Raw genomic sequence first — 7,500 nt, 5'->3', positions numbered from 1 at the left:
TCTCTCTCTCCTATGTATGGGTAATAGATCCACTACTGTAAAACCTTCTGGAGTGGCGTATGGAGTGGTAGGTGCTGTGAAAGTTGTTGGTTCATTGGTTCATAGTGTTGAATATGAATATGGCAATGATCATTCATTTCCTTTTGATAGCTATTCTTGTCCTGAGAAATACCATATATATATATATATATATATATATATATATATATATATATATATATATATATTTATATATATACATATATATATATATGTATATATATATATATATATATATATATATATGTATATATATATAAACGTGTTTCCGACATCAGGGGTCTGTATGTGTCTATACTTTTTCAATATTGTATGCATCCCGTCAAAAATGACAACTAAATGTTTAGATAGATATGCGCGCACACTCATCCTATTTCCCCCCCCCCCTCTCACCAGGGTATTACTACTCCTTGTCCCCCCTAAGTGAGGATGGCGAGAGTTGAGAGTGACCGAGAAATATATATATTCATTTTTATATTTGTAGTCACGTGTTCTTTATTATATAGTGGATGTATATATATATATATATGTAGATATATATATATATATATATATATATATATATATATATATATATATATATATATATATATATATATATATATATGGATAAATATCAACACAACATCGTGCTCAAATAGAAATAAATTTGTAGCTCATACTTGGGACTGAACGCTAGCCTCTTTATATATATATATATAATGTGTGTGTGTATATACATATATATATATATATATATATATATATATATTATATATATATATATATATAATAATAATAATAATAATAATAATGTTTATTGGACAAAAAAATATTTACATTCAAAGATTTACAAAAAGAAAAAAAGACTCAGTCCAAGCCCATGTGGAGCAGAGCTCTTCAGGCAATAATACAACAAAATAATATCATCAATTAAGTAAAAATAAAAAATAAAGTAAATATGGATATAGATATACAAAATGTACGCATACATATACATAATCATATGTATACAAATAGATACATATAAATGAGAATCTTAGCCTAAAAATAAATGGAAATGCATATTTATATGATAAGGAAAGATGGTATATGAAAGCTAATGGTATATACATTGAAAAAATTGTAGATATTATGCAAAAAACTCAGTAAAAGAACTAGTTTTACAAATAAAAAAATATTCTAAACAATGAAACATACTTGCGTTGTGGTTAGGTAGGCAAGTATAAATATTTATTAATAAAGCTTAATACCCAGATAACAGGAGATTTGTATATGATTTCTTAAAAGACCGAACGCTAAGCAGTGCCTTTAGATAAGCGGGCAGAGTATTCCAAAGTTTAATACCTTGGTATAGATACGATTGCTCGCATCTATTAATACGTATGAAAGGGAGAGTTAAGTTTGAATTTCTTGTTCCATATGGATGAACTGATTGTTTCTGAATTATTTTTCGTCTTAAATCTGGAAATTTGTTCAAAATAAGTGTTTGGAACATCATATTCATTAAGGAGAGCTTATAATTGTCTTCCAGCTTCAATATCGAGAGAGACCGGAAAAGTGGCGATGTATGAGCTAAGTAATCACTGGAGCTTATGATTCTTACCAGTCTTTTTTGAATTACAATTAATGGTTGCAAGACATTTCTACTACTACTCCCCCACGCCGTATTGCAGTAATTTAGGTGAGGAGATACTAACGAGTGATACAATTGTTTTATAATATATAAGGGGAAATACTCTTTTAATCTATATATGATACCCATTACTTTGGCAATTTTATTAACTGTCATATTTACATGCTCACAGAAAGTTAGTTTATTATCAAGAATTATCCCTAAAAATTTACCACTGGACTTCTGATCCAGAGTGTGATTTCCTATAGAAACCCTTATGTTATCAGGAACTCTTCGTAGAGAAAAGATTATGAAGTATGTCTTTCTTTCATTTAAGGTTAACTTATTTGCTAGTAGCCAGTTTTTTACATGAGTTAAATCATTGGTTAGTGTATCACAGAGGGAGTAGATATTTTTATGTCTAAAGTGAAGCGTAGTGTCATCGGCAAAGAGTATGGAGCTTAACCTACCTACTGATCGAGGTAGATCATTGATATAGGCGAGGAAAAATAACGGTCCTAGGACTGATCCCTGGGGAACACCTATTTTGACATCCATAACCTCTGAGAGATGGCCATCGAGGGTCACAAATTGTTTACGACTCGTTAAGTAGGATTTTAGTAAGAGTAATGCATTTCCACGTATTCCATAATGTTCGAGCTTTTTAAGCAGCACATCATGAGACACTGTGTCAAAGGCTTTACTCAAATCTAAAAAGACCGCACCAAGGTATTCATTTTTATTCATCGCATTGTAGATATTTTCAAGAAGGTCATTTACAGCATCACTTGTACTAACGCCACGCAGAAAGCCATACTGACAGGAAGAAAAGATATTACATCTAGTAAAGAAAGAGTAGAGTCGATTGTACAATAATTTTTCAAAAATTTTATTCAATAAGGGAAGGCAACTTATTGGTCTATAGTTATTGACATCCGATTTATCACCAGACTTATGTAGCACAGTAACGCATGCTATTTTTAAAATGTCAGGATAAATGCCAGAGGCAATACAACGGTTGAACAATAAGGATATAGGAAAGGCAAGTAAACTAGCATTATTCTTATATAGTTTAGTAGGGGGAGAATGAATATTTGCTTTTTTGTTCTTTAGTTTTTTTATAATGTTGATTACTTCAAGTGGAGAAGATGGGGTCAAATAAATAGAGTGCTGATTTGAAGGAGGCAAATAGGAATGAAAATCTAACTGATTATTTTAAGGCAGGGCATCTCGGAGAGTAATGCCAATTGTAGAGAAATGAAGATTAAAAGCATTTGCAATCTGTTGGCTGTCAGTAATAGTTTCGCCGTTACGACCAATGAGTTTTCTTAGCGAAGTGCGCTTTTTCTTTCCAGGCCTAAGGGACGAATTTATGAGATCCCAGGATTTTTTAGCATCATTTCGGAGTTGATCAAAAGTACTATCAAAATATTTTTTCTTTGCCACGCGAATTAATGTAAGCAACATATTACAATAGTTTCTATAGCGTTGGGCACTATAAGCACCCAATTTCATTCTTCGATATAAATTATGTTTAATGTTAATTGATTTCAGTAGCCCTTTGTATATAGATATGTGTATATATATTTATATATATATATATAAATATATATATATATATATATATATATATATATATATATATATATATATGTAAGTATATGTATATATATATATATATATATATATATATATATATATATGTATGTATATGTATATATATATATATATATATATATATATATATATATATATATTATATCTTTAGCATTTCTACCATTCAGTATTGGTGTCTTTGTTGTCTTCCTAATTGCCTCACCTCCCATCAGTCCGGGCATTTTCTCTTATATCCCCCTTAATCTTGTGCCTTGTATCCCCTAATCGGGGAACGACAGCGGTCCTTCCTGACAGTGGCCATTCTTCTCTTCCTCTTTTTTCCATTGCTTCTCTTTTTTTTTTTCATCCTATTCCTATCTCCCCCCTTCATGCTTCCAGGATGCCCTTAAGCCCCCCCCCCCTCCCCTGTCCCCCGCCCCCCCTCCCAGCTCTTCATCATGGAAGTCAAAGGCCATACGGCTAGTGAAAGAAAAAAGGAAAAAACTCTGTGTTCTTTGAACTGTGATTTTCCCCCCCTTTTTTTATTCTACCATCCAAGGTTAGAATGGTAGAATGATCTTTCTTTCTCTGCTCACACATTCGTGGACACGCGCATGCGTGGTTTTGTTTTTGGACAGTGCTTTCGATTGTTTGTTGTTGTAGTTATCTGTGCGAAAAGTCAATAAGTAAAGGTTTTATTAATCATTCTAATTGATTTTTAAGTTTTTTACTTATGGTAAATATATTGATTTAAATGTCTAACTGCAATGATACATTTGATTTTGTTCCCAAAATTAGTCCATTTATTCTATTAATAAGTAGTGTAGTTTGATTTTTGTCTTTTTTTAATGTTTGGACGAGAAAGCATTCCTGTAATTCTTCATGGTAGAAAGAGGAAGCATTTTTTTCTTTTTCTATGGTAAGAAGATGAACTATTTCTGTCTTTTTTTCATTGTTGGAAGAGGAAGCAGATCTGTATAATTTCATGGTAGAAAGGGGAAACATTTCCGGGGGGGTTTCTAGGAAGAGGAAGAATTTTTGTTTTTCCATGGTACAAAGAGAAAGCATTTCTGTCATTTTTCATGGTTTGAAGAGGACGTATTTTTGTTGTTTTTTGCATGGTAGGAAGAGGAAGCATTTTTATCTTTTTTTCATGGTAGGAAGAGGAAGCATTTTCATCTTTTTTCATGGTAGGAAGAGGAAGCATTTCTCTTTTTTCCATGGTAGGAAGGGGGGGACGTCTCTTTTTCCATGGTAGGAAGAGGGAGCATTTCTGTCTTTTTCCATGGTAGAAAGAGGGAGTATTTCTGTCTCTTTCCATTGTAGGAAGAGGTAGCATATCTCTCTCTTTATATGGTATTAAGAGGGAGCATTTCTCTCTCTTTCCATGGTAAGAAGAGGTAGGATTTCTCTCTTTTTCTATGGTAGGAAGAGGTAGAATTTCTCTCTTTTTCCAAGGTAGGAAGGGGGATAATTTCTGTCTTTTTCCATGGTAGGAAGAGGGATCATTTCTGTCTTTTTCCATAGTAGGAAGAGGAAGCATTTCTGTTTTTCCATGGTAGGAAGAGGGAGCATTTCACTCTTTCTATAGTAGGAAGAAGGAGCATTTCTCTCTTTCTATAGTAGGAAGAAGGAGCATTTCTCTCTTTCCATAGTAGGAAGAGGGAACATTTCTGTCTTTCCATGGTAGGAAGAGGGAGCATTTCTCTCTTTCCATGGTAGGAGGTGGGAGCATTTCTGTCCTTTTCCATGATAGGAAGAGGGAACATTTCTCTCTTTTTCCATGGTAGGAAGGGGGACCATTTCTGTCTTTATCCATGGTAGGAAGAAGGAGCATTTCTGTCTTTTTCCATGGTAGGAAGAGGGATCATTTCTGTCTTTTTCCATGGTAGGAAGAGGGAGCATTTCTCTCTTTCCATGGTAGGAAAAGGGAGCATTTCTGTCTTTCCATGGTAGGAAGAGGGAACATTTCTGTCTTTCCATGGTAGGAAGAGGGAGCATTTCTGTCTTTCCATGGTAGGAATAGGGAGCATTTCTGTCTTTTTCCATGAAAGGAAGAGGGAAAATTTCTCTCTTTTTCCATGGTAGGAAGGGGGATCATTTCTGTCATTTTCCATGGTAGGAAGAGGGAGCATTTCTGTCTTTTCCCATGGTAGGAAGAGGGAGCATTTCTGTCTTTCCATGGTAGGAAGAGGGAGCATTTATGTCTTTTCCCATGGTAGGAAGAGGGATCATTTCTGTATTTTCTCATGTTAGGAAGAGGGATCAGTTCTGTCTTTTTCCATGTTAGGAAGAGGGGGCATTTCTGTCTTTATTCAAGGCAGGAAGAAGGAACATTTCTCTCTTTTTCCATGGTAGGAAGGGGGATCATTTCTGTCTTTTCTCACGGTAGGAAGAGGGATCAGTTCTGTCTTTTTCCTTGTTAGGAAGAGGGATCATTTCTGTATTTTCCAATGGTAGGAAGTGGGAGCATTTGTTTCTTTTTCCATGTTAGGGAGAGGGGTAAGTTCTGTCTTTTCCCATGGTAGGAAGAGGGATCAGTTCTCTCTTTCCACGTTAGGAAGAGGCATCATTTCTGTCTTTTCCCATGGTAGGAAGAGGTAGTATTTCTGTCTTTTTCATCGCAGCAAGAGGCAGCTTACCTTCATAACGAGCGGACGAACCTGATCAGTGGAGAGAAAAGTGAACCCTAAAAATAGAAAGACCGAACGAAAGTTGAAAAAAAAAAAGTCTGGAAGTTTTCTCGACTTGCAATGAGCACGACTGAGTCACATTGCTAATATGAGACGTGCTTAGAACTTCCAAACCACATTTCTTCCGAGTTACGTCTTGTTGTTAAAGGAAGTTGTGACTGGAATTTCCTTATAAGGTAAACTGGAAACAGCCAGCTTTCCCTATTATATATATAGGCGTTTGTAGGTATTTATTCTTATGGGTTTTGCTCGCTTTGACGATACTGCCATAGATTTTAATTACGTACAATCTTCGTTCAATTGGAACTTACATATGGTAAGATGGTTTCGGCTAATGATTTATTGTTACAGTTTTAAGGTTTTTGGTACAATATTTCGAAAATGATAAGATAATTTTAATTCCATTGTCATGTTTATTAGTTTTTGTCATTTTATATATATATATATATATATATATATATATATATATATATATATTTATATATATATATTATATATATATATATGTATAATTATATATATATATATATATATATATATATATATATATATATAATGTGTGTATGTGTGTACACACTAAATTACCCTCTGAATGTTTTCTATTATCCCAGTTCTTTACCAACAATAAGTGATCTGCCTCTTCGGTCTAGAATGCGAAATATTCTCTCTCTCTCTCTCTCTCTCTCTCTCTCTCTCTCTCCTCTCTCTCTCTCTCTCTCTCTCTCTCTCTCTCTCTCCAGAAAATAAAAGGGTTATTCTTTGAATGAAAATATTTTCTGCCACGTCAGGTCAATCGTATTTATTTTAATGCCTTGTTGTAGTGTTTAGTCCTTCTTTTATTATCCCATATATTTATAGTTCTTATTTTAGTAGTCCTTATTTTTAGTCCTTATTTTAGTAGTCCTTGTTTTAGTAGTCCTTATTTTAGTAGGTCTTATTCAAGTAGTCCTTATTTTTAGTCCTTATTTTTTTTAGTCCTTATTTTATTAGAAAACAAAAAATATAATAGTTCAAGGTCTTCAGATTGAAGGGCGAATGGACTGGGATTATGATTCTTATGTGGACTTTTATTTTGTGTGTGGAATAGTTTCTACAGTGAAAATGAGGATGGGAGATTCCTTCTGGATCGAAACTAAACAAGAATTTTTCTTCCAACCTATAATGTAAGAACAGCAATGAGTTTTTGTATTTCATTATGTATGAACAGCAGTAAGGACGGAAGTATCTGATTTTCATTGGGATCAACAAATGTATTTCATGTGTATTTTCCATCATTATCTGCGTTCAATCGTCGTTTTTCATTAGAATTTTTATATCTATTTTGTTTTGTCATCTCTCCTATATAAGAGGAGAGAGATATATTTCTTTCCAGCCACGCTGAACGGCATTGTCAAACGTATTACTACTCGGTCTCTCCTTGTCTTACGCCGGTGAGATGTGGCATAGTGAAAGGTACACACTAAAACCGCAATCTCCCACAAATTACCGAAACTGCCGTATTGTAGTTATAAAAGGGAGATGTGAAGAGTTAAATCTGTATGTGCGCAACTGTGTATATCTATCTAAATATTTAGCCAT

The sequence above is a fragment of the Palaemon carinicauda genome, chromosome 37, assembly GCF_036898095.1.
Source record: "Palaemon carinicauda isolate YSFRI2023 chromosome 37, ASM3689809v2, whole genome shotgun sequence".
Classification (NCBI taxonomy): domain Eukaryota; kingdom Metazoa; phylum Arthropoda; class Malacostraca; order Decapoda; family Palaemonidae; genus Palaemon; species Palaemon carinicauda.
This window is presented reverse-complemented; position numbering follows the sequence as displayed.